The sequence below is a fragment of the Pyxicephalus adspersus genome, chromosome Z (genome assembly GCF_032062135.1).
Source record: "Pyxicephalus adspersus chromosome Z, UCB_Pads_2.0, whole genome shotgun sequence".
NCBI classification, from domain to species: Eukaryota; Metazoa; Chordata; class Amphibia; order Anura; family Pyxicephalidae; genus Pyxicephalus; species Pyxicephalus adspersus.
Window position 1 is genome coordinate 61643123 of NC_092871.1, and position 10442 is coordinate 61653564.

At 40.1% G+C, this 10442-nt stretch overlaps 1 long non-coding RNA gene across 1 annotated transcript; it reads left to right on the plus strand.

Moving 5' to 3' along the window:
* Window positions 1–1190: 1190 nt before the first annotated feature.
* On the plus strand, window positions 1191–10237 carry LOC140344044 (uncharacterized). The gene is made up of 5 exons (XR_011923467.1): window positions 1191–1567; window positions 1727–2353; window positions 2772–2870; window positions 2981–3074; window positions 6352–10237. It is a non-coding gene; the product is annotated as an uncharacterized lncRNA (long non-coding RNA).
* Window positions 10238–10442: the final 205 nt, after the last annotated feature.

The window sequence follows — 10442 nt, forward strand, 5'->3', positions numbered from 1 at the left end:
ATATTATATATATATATATATATATATATATATATATATATATATATTTATTTATATATATATAGTCTAAATACATGTATAGATATCTATGACAAATATATATATACATATTATTATAGTCTAAAAATCTGAAAAGAGATATATATTTATAAATATATATGTATTTCATATGTTTCTATATTCTATATAGATTTCAATTTTCACGGTTTGTGCACGCCCAATTGCATGTTAATTTTTAGCACCTGTGCGCATAATGATGAGCATATGTAAGGCTTGTTGTCTAACTTGCTTTTTTCCTTTGTCCTAATTTTTTGTCAAGGAGGGGCTGTTGTTTTGTTAGCCTTATCTATGTTGCTATATTTGATACTTTGCTTACCATTTAACACAAAAGCTACTTTTGTTTTTTCAACTTTGAATGAATAGGAAGTCAATGTTAATGTTATGTTATTGTGTTTGTGGCTATATTGTTTCATTTCTCTAATATGTCTATATTACCACCTTTAAATGTTTGTCCTGCATAAATATTTTCTAATCCACTTTTCCACCCTTGATAGGTCAAAATTGCATATTGGTTTGATAAGTATTTTTGGAATGCAAAAATTATTGGGCCATTTTTGAACTAATTAGGCTTTATATGGAAGTGTGGGTTTACATGTGTTTTTTTATTTTGTCATGTAAATGCAGTGGTGTCTGTGTGTTCTCTATATTTTATTTTTTATTTAGCAAATAGTTTTTTTTAATAAAGATTTTTTTGTAGTTTGTTTTTGGGGGGTTTGTTTTTATGTGATCTCCTTTACAATGTTCCTGGACCTCCGATTTAAAAATTCAGTTATGCTTGTTTTTAATCAGTTCCCTTCTATAATTTCTTTGACTGGCTAAAAACAGCACAATTGGCTTATTAAAGTTTGAAAATATTTTGGGACTATTATCTATGAGGGTCCTCTGTGCTTGTACACAGAGGACCAAGGCTGTAAGATATGACATGCAGAATTCCCCCACACAGCTATCACATTGTGCCCATGATGTACATGGACATAATGCAGCTATGCTTATATTTTTCACATAGATTGTATGTATGTCTGGCACTTATGCTTCACTCAAGCAAAAACAGGATTAATAAAGTTGACATCTAGGAGCCCAATTTTTGGGTTTTAAATGATGTAGCTATGATGTAGCTTAGTGTGCTGGAATCCTGAAGATTCGTAGTAATAGTATACATATACATATCTAGACACATTATTACCAGTTAACAATTGCAAACAAACTATGTCAATTTGCACCAGAAAATAAATAAATCAGTTATCTCTGATTTGTTGTGTTTAGGAGGTGTTTGTTGTAAAAGGAAATACCATTCGTTTTCTCTTTTTCTTTAGACTATGCCTATGCGGTGCTATGATCAGCAGCCATCCATTTATATCAAGCGGCGCATTCTGTAGAGGCTGGCAGACAGGTTGTGCATCCCTGCAGGGACTCGCCCAAGTGTTAACCAGTTACAACACATTTGGAGTGACCTGAAGTGGAGGAGACCTGATTTCCTCCACGAAGTGGGAGGACCACATCCTGTCTGGTAAGTATTGCATTTTGTCTTCTCTTGTTAAGGGGGGTGTGTTTTCAAAAGCTTTTTGTTTGTGGAAAGTAGTATCATCTGCCCTTAGAACTGTTTGTTTCTCACTTTCTAAATTTTCTTACCCTTATTGATTTGTGTGTTTGTTTTCTGTTATAACAGCCAACTCTCCATCACGCCGATGGCTGCTGATCTTAGAGCGGCCACACAGGCGACTGTCAGTCCCTCAGGATGTCCAGGAGGTGAAGCCATCCCTGGAGGGGCCATCCGCGGAGGAGGGGCCAGCTGCGGAGGAGGAGCCCCCTGCCCAACATCAGCAGCCAGAATCCTCAGATGAAGGAGAGGAGATGGCTGAGGCCAAGGAGATTGCCTGTAAACTAATCTTAGAATCAACAAACATATGTTACAATTCAACACATTCTCACACTACTTTCACCATTTTTAGTTACAAATACAAAGAAAGATCCAGCAGGATTTCATGTAGCTTCCAGTCATTAATCATGGGTCAAATGAAGGTTCTTTCTAGGTTGTTGGCTAGCATGAAGAAAAATAGACATGAGTTGTTTAGTTGTCCATAGTTGTACTGACAAATGTTTGCTCAGAATTTTTTTTTGTAGGCAAAAAGTATCAGTTAGAAGTTCTGCATTAATCTGTTCACCTTAGCTAACCTTACAAATCTACTTTAGTCCTGCCCACTCCTTTTTACTTAAGTTGTTAATTTTTTATCTACAGCTAGTGGAGCACCCTTGCCAGCACCTCCTCCACAGGACACAAGTTCCTCATCTGAATGTAAGTATTTCTTGATTTTAGATATTGTGAACATTCCTTTAGAACCATGAATATAAACTAGGATTTAGTTTATAAGGCCTAGCTCCATCAATTGTCACTAGTATATGACTAGCTTCATGTCTAGGCAGCTTTTAACAGAAGACAAAGTATAAATGTCACTTAGCCAAGTTTGTCCCTTCTGAAAACCCACAACCTTCATTGCCAACAAACTGCATCACTTCCATAGCTAGTTCCATAGCCATAATTCGTAACTTGATGAGATGACACAATTGTAATTATTTAGCACTGTGCAATTTAAGAACTAGCTGTATATTATACTATTACATATATAATATGTAATAGTATAATATACAGAATATACCATTACATTTGCTCAGTACTTACCACTCATTTTTTTGGCCTCCTTCCACATACACAGGCAGTTCCACATCGATGGAGGCAGCCAGCCCTCCTGCGGAGGTTCCAAGCCCCCCACCACCGCCACCCCAACCCCGGTGACATGACAAACATTCTCCTGGTAAGTTCATAGTTTCATTTGTTTTGTTTTTACAAGAACCGTAGTTTTCCTTAATGGTTTGCCCAAACTCTTACGGTTTTTAAATTCAGTGTTTTTTCTTCACCCACCAGGAAGTCTACGGGATAACCTGTATTGGATCCACAGGAGGATGTCTGCTATAGAGCGGCAGCTGCGGATGGCCCCTCCTCGGGGTATGCCTAGGAGGTACGACTTTTAAAATCCCTGGTCCAAATTTTGTATTTATGTTTAGGGTCAAGATTTCAAATGTTAAATGTTATAATTAATATATATGTTGGCTTTCAAAAACAAAATTTAAAAACAACTATAAGCAAGATTTTGTGTTTTTAAAAATGTGTTTGTTTAACACACAAAAGTCACACATGTAAAAATGTTCCTTGCTGGCTTGGCCATCCATGGTTCTCCTTGTGACCTTAAAAGTAACATAGTTGGGTATTGGTTAGATATATCCTCTTCAAAAAATATGTAATTGTAACATCATTCAAGAATACATTTTGCATAGAATACACAGCTGAACATATTAGTATGTTAATTTAAACAACAGGCAAGTGTCAGAGAAATGGGGTGTGCCATTATAGGTCCCTAGACATAGCTAGATTTGTTCTCATTTAATGAACAAAGATGCAATTGTGTATTTGTAAATAATGTTTCCCTGCTTTTCAGGCCATTATATTATTGAGTATTATTATTATTGAGTATTGATTCGAGACTTCATATTTGATTTAAAACACTTTGCCACATTTACAAACTTGAACATTCTTCTGGGATTACATATCCTAACTGCATTTGGAGCATACTTGGGCCACATCAAATGAAACTTACATAGGTAAAGTCTCAAATAATTGTGAAGGACCCTAACCTGGGGACATTGGGCAAATACAAAATAGAGATTAGGCTATGTCAAAACATTTAGTGATGTTACATTATAGAAAAATAAGATGGGAATAATATCTTACCTGGCACCCATCTAGCGAAGTTGCTCAGACTGGGATCAGCTGCGGGACACCCCACCAGCCCGTGACCACGATGGGGGCCTGGAGGAGCCCGTGACCAAGATGGAGGATGGGGTCCTGGAGGAGCCCGTGACCACGATGGAGGATGGGGGCCTGGAGGAGCCCGTGACCACGATGGAGGATGGGGGCCTGCAGGAGCCCGTGACCACGATGGAGGATGGGGGCCTGCAGGAGCCGTGACCAGGATGGAGGATGGGGGCCTGCAGGAGCCCGTGACCATGATGGAGGATTGGGGGCCTGCAGGAGCCCGAGCTCATGGGATTTGCCAACCCAGCATGTGAGGAATCGCCTGATTTACTTGAGATTGTTGGTCCAGGAATTCACTTAAGATGTTACAGAAATGATCAGCTCAGAACATGTAGGCACCCCAAGTGGCCAATTGCTGTTGGACTGATTTAGTCAGATGCTGCATGGCTGCCAGATTTTCATGTAGGGGTGTAAGGACCTGTCCCAAATTAGTGGAACTTGAGGCAGCCATCCTTGACTCCGCCACTCTATCACAATGGCCAACCAGCATCTGAGTTAGGCTTAGAAGCTGGTTGGCCACACTGGGTTCAACAAATCCACCTGCATCCACTGGGTGCTAAAAAGGGAAGAAAAAAATACAGAATACAATTACATAACTTGGGGAGTTACTATGACAATATGCAGATGGCATCCTGACATTAGAACACAAACAAATGTTACCCAAAATGTTAGACAAATCTATACACATTTCTTCAGAATCCTAAACATTTAACATGGATTGCTTACAGAAACCTCAGCCATTTCCTCTTCTAGTGGCAAATGCCCACCTGAGGGACCCTAACCAAAAAAGATTCTTGGAACACATTGGGAAAATGTTCATTCCCCCAACACATACACAAATGGACCAATTGTTGCCTACCTCCACAGTGGATGCAGCCCGTGAAAATTCTCCAGAACCACAAACCAGCGTACACTACAAAGACGCATGTTCTACAAAGACACATGATATATCACATCAAAATGAATGAATGTGTAGACAAATCTTCACATATGCAAGGTGCACAATATTTAGCTAAGCAAAAAGAAAAGTTTACAATCATGGAGAAATTGGAGTCTATTTTAAATATTTAACCCAATAAGCAGACAGACATTCCCAAAGGAAGGCAACACCAGAAACATCTCCAAAGAACATTCACAAAACAAATAAATATTAGCGAGAGACAGAAGCCTATTTTTTAGTTTTGGAAGGCTGAGCACACACACAAACAAAATTACCTGTATTCTCCTTTAGGCCTCCCTGCAGTGGGTCAACGACCTCCTCCTGTAGATGTTGATCTGTAAAGAAAACAACAAAAAAATTAATAAAGAGAGCTTGACTATAAAAGATCACTTGTATTGATCAGTTACCCACAAAAACAAAAAACAAAAAACATAACACTCCCAGTCCAAACAATTTGTCAAATTAAACGTGGGGAAGACCAGTGTCAGCCTCTACATGTGAAGTGACATCCTCGTCATCCTCATCATTCTGGGCAGGAGGGGACTGCTGCGTCTCAGGTCGTACTGTTGTCAAAAATTAGAAATACATACATTGTTGATGCAAGTTAAAAGATTGCAAAAATACACCAAACAGGTCATCTAACAAAAGTTATCTCATATTTCATCATAAACCAACATAAGTCAATACACAATACAAATTTGGCATTAATGCTAATTACTAAACTGTTGCAATTCAAAAAAATAGGCAACAAAAATTAAACATTGGTAATTAGGTAATGTAAAAGGATTGAACTTACATGGTTGCCAAGCATCGGAGTCATCCCGGTAGTCCACCTACCAGGCCCAATGAATGGTAACGCTAATCTTTCATACTCCCTGAGACGCTGCACAAGGTGTGGAGGATATGTCCCACTCCTTACTGGCTCTGTGCCCAGGACCCTTTTGACATGTCTGAAAATGTCACTCACACGCTTTTGACACTGGATAATGGTCCATTGTGTACTGCCCACTGCATTAACCCTCCTGGCAATCTCCTCCCAGAGTCCCTGCCTTGCAGCATGGGAGGTCTGGGAGTACAAGCCCCCATGGAGCCGCGGAAAATGTTGTATGTAGGGCTCCATGAGGGCTGCATTTTGCTCAAGACTAAAGCTGGTTGCCTTAGAAGCAGAATCCCTGGGCTGGCTCAAAATAGATGAGGTGCCAGGTTGAGGACCCAGGGGCCTAGATGTTGCTTGGCCGGCTTCTTCATGGCCTGAATAATGCCCTGGGGTGGTAGTGCCAGCAGTGGTGCTGGTGGTGTTGTTGCTGGTGGCAGCAGTGTTTGGTGGTGGTTGGGATTATCCCATACATGGTCCTAGAAGGGAAAAAGAAAACCAGTTATGGGACAACACACAAAACACATTTTGGAGGAATAAAGTATGGTGGATTCTTACCTTAAATATATGTTTTTTCAGCTCTTTTTTTCTTTTTTTTTTCTCTCTCAGCTCATGAAATAGCAGAAGGGCTAAGAAAATCATGGAAAATATTTAGGCGTGGCCACTTGCAGATTGTTGCTTTTCTGACATGGAAGACTTGGAGGATCTGGAGTTTCATGTGGCAACAACCTCCACTTTTCAAGTTTAGCAGCAGAAGCAGCAGCAGCAGCAGCAACAATCTGAGGAGCAGCCACAACATGAGGAGCAGCCTTCCACTTCACTACGGGTCCGAGAGCCATGGATTTTTCAAGAGCGAAGAAACCTGGATGGTTTACGTGATCAGGATGTCAAAAGGGTATTCCGACTGTCCCGTTGTGTCATCCACCACCTGTACAGCTTGGTGGAAAATAAAATTTCCCCAACAACCAAGAGAAGCCAGGCTGCGCCAGGAATGACCAGGCTCCTGGCCACCCTATATATTTTAGGAAGGGGATCTTTTCAAACGACCTCGGCCTTGATTTGTGGACTGAGCCAGCCTACAGTTTCCTGGGTGTTCATGAAGATGATAAATGCCATTGTGGATCTTGTCCCACTATATATTCATTTCCCTCACACAGCTGAGGAGTGGAGGAATGTAAAGGTGAAGTTCTTCAGGCGAGCGGGATTTCTGAATGTTTTGGGGGCCATGGATTGCACACATGTGGCAATTCGGGCCCCTAAACAGCACGAAATCTCGTTTTGCAACCGGAAGAAATATCATTCACTGAATGTCCAAGTAGTCTGTGATGCCAACAGGAAAATCATGAGTGCACGCACAGGTTTCCCAGGATCATGCCATGATGCCTATATCCTGCGTCAGACAGCCATCTACCAGAAATTCATTGCTGGACAAATGCCTGTGGGCGGGTTAATAGGTAATGTATATTGTCATTTCTAGAATACAACTAACAATTATGTTACTATAAGTAGTTGCAGTTGTATACCCCAAAGTCCCTTTGCATTGTCAGAATTAGTGTTGGTAGAATAGCTCACTATTCGATTCGGCAGCTGTTCGGCCGAATATAGCACAAAAATTCGGGTGGTCGAACATCGAATTCGAATCTTATTAAAGTCAATGGGAGAAAAATTCGGGTTTGTTTCAGCACTGTGTAGAGCTTCTACAGCCTCCAAACAGAAGTAAAAAGATACATTATAAAAGGATACATAAAAAGATACATTTTAAAGAGATACATTGTAAAAAGATACATAAAAAGATACATTATAAAAAGATACATAACACTATTCCATACCCCTGTGCTTCACATGAATATCAAAGTGCACCTGTCAAATCAATATTAGGCTAAAGCTAGGTACACACTTCCAATAATTATTGTTAGAATATGAACGGTTACGACCGATCAACGATTATGCACGATTATACTTGAACAATCATATTGTGCACAATCCGTACATGCTGTAACAAAATGATTGTTTATATATAATCCACCAACAGTGTCCACACACTAGTTACAATCGTTTGAACGATGCAGGGAGGGACATGTAAAGGAGAAAGTGTACCGCAGAAACATGCACGATCACAGAACAACCGTACACGATAGATAGTGAAAGATCGTCGGCCAATCAGATCCACCGTGGCGGTCGTTCATTTCCAACGACAATCCTCATTCGTTGGTGTCCTTGGTCCCTTTTTTTTTGGCCAATCGGTTGTTCATCAGTCGTTTGTAACGATAATTATTGGACGTGTGTATGCAGCTTTAGTCTACACGGACTGCATTCCCATGGGCTAATCTACACCAGGACGTTTCCTTCAGGCACATTTTTGAGCGTTATCTTAAACCTTGCTTGCAACATTTAAAAAATTAAAACGCTGGAAAAACGCGGGAAAACGCTTCCATTGAACTCAATGGAGGCTTTTTCAAGCGTTAAGCTTTTATGAAAGCTTTCATTGAAAACAATGGGGGCTTTTATAAACATTTTTAGCAGGACTTTGGAATCTGGAAGCCCCCTTTAATAAGAAGACTCCCGGATCTCCACCGCCCCACCCTGGGGAATGAGTACAGGGGTACATAAATCCCCTTACTCATTCCCTGAAAGGGTTAAAATATAAGCAAAAAATAGGACAAGGCTTTAATTTAAAATTATTTTATTAATGTGTGTGTTTGTGTAATTTAACTTAAAAAATTAAAACGCTGGATAAACGCGGGAAAACGCTTCCATTGAACTCAATGGAGGCTTTTTCAAGCGTTTTTAAGCTTTTATGAAAGCTTTCATTGAAAACAATGGGGGCTTTTATAAACATTTTTAGCAGGACTTTGGAATCTGGAAGCCCCCTTTAATAAGGAGACTCCCGGATCTCCACCGCCCCACCCTGGGGAATGAGTACAGGGGTACATAAATCCCCTTACTCATTCCCTGAAAGGGTTAAAATATAAGTAAAAAATAGGACAAGGCTTTAATTTAAAATTATTTTATTAATGTGTGTGTTTGTGTAATTTAACTTTTTTTTTTTCTTAAATTATTTATTTTGTATCTGTATTTTATTTTAAACTTGTTTTTTTTATTTTTTACAGGTTATCCCACAATGACATTATGAATCATAATGTCATTGTGGGATTCCTGGACCGTGGGAACTGTGCGGTCACAGTTAATTGAAAGCAGGTGCCTTCAATTAGCTGTAACCGCAGGCAATAGGAGGGCAATGAATGGAGATACTATGTCCATTCATACCTCTACTGTTCTGTGATTGGCTGAGAAATAGACCAATAACAGAGCAGTAGAGGTATGAATGGAGATAGTATTTCCATTCAACCTCTATTGCCTCCAGGATCAGGGGAGCAGAGCTGTTAGCATAAAGCTCCGCTGATTGCTCTGCTCCCCGAAAGGGAAAGCCTGATCAGGATCAAAAAACAAAATAAATAAATAGGAGCAAATAATAAATAATTTAAGAAAAAAAAATTTTTTTTTTCCTCCCGAATTTTTGCTGTCGAATGCAGCAAAATTCGTTTCGGGTATACCCGAATTCGAACAGCCATATTCGGGTCGAATATAGGGACAACCCGAATTCGAACATTAACACTAGTGAGAATGACAAGCTATTACCTATATTGTTTTTATGTAAGGTTTTCTGCTAGTTTTTATACTATTAGAAAATAGTTTCTAAATATTGTACAATATTGTGACCATGGGGGAACCCTTGAACTAACTTTCAGATATTCACGGAAGCCCTGATATAATTACAATGTTCACAGCTCACAGTACTTCAGCATGGTAGTAGTAACAATGGCTCCTAACAAAACAAAAGCACTAAACTGACCTGAAGGCACAACCCTTACCAACCTCTCTAAGAATCTGTAGGTTTACACTGGACCCACTGAACTCTTTTTTGGTCTTTTTACAGCTGGCAAAATATACTGGCAGCTTCCATGGCTTATGACAGCTGTGTGTCATCCCCGGTCTGAAGCAGAGCATAATTACAACAAGGCTCTGCATAAAAGCTGGGGGATTGTGGAGCACACCATTCGGGCTGCTAAAAGCATTGTTTCTATGCTTGGCGCGGCCTGGTGGTGAGCTCCTGTACGTACCATGGAAAGCTGCCGAGTCATCATTGCATGCTGCGTCCTGCACAACCTGTTCTTGCACCATGAGGATACCTGGGACATTCCAGAGGAAATAGAGCCAGAGGTTTATCAACATCCCCTCTCCAGCTCCTAAAGCACAGCAGAGGGACGTCGAGTCAGGGATGAACTTATTGCCAATGTCTTTGTGCGTCAGTATTTACTTGTTTACAATGCATGCATTACATATTTCAGCAACTTTCAGCCAACAAAACATGATTTACCATGCTGCTTAACACATCCTAATAATGTAATCTCTTTTTGAACAGGACGATAACATCCCTCTGCTGTGCTGCCAAGCCTCTGGAATGTCACATCACAGACTACTGTACATTCGTGGATGATATTGCTTCCGGTTTAAAGAGAAATCAACCTTTATGTTCCTCCACTCTCCAGCTCATGTGAGGAAGTGAATATATAGTAGGCCAAGGTCTAAAATGGCATTTAAACCTTCAGAAACACTGTGGAAACTGGATACTGGCTCAGGCCCTAAATTAGGGCCGCCGTGGTTTGAAAGGAATCCCTTCCTAAAATATTTAGACAGGC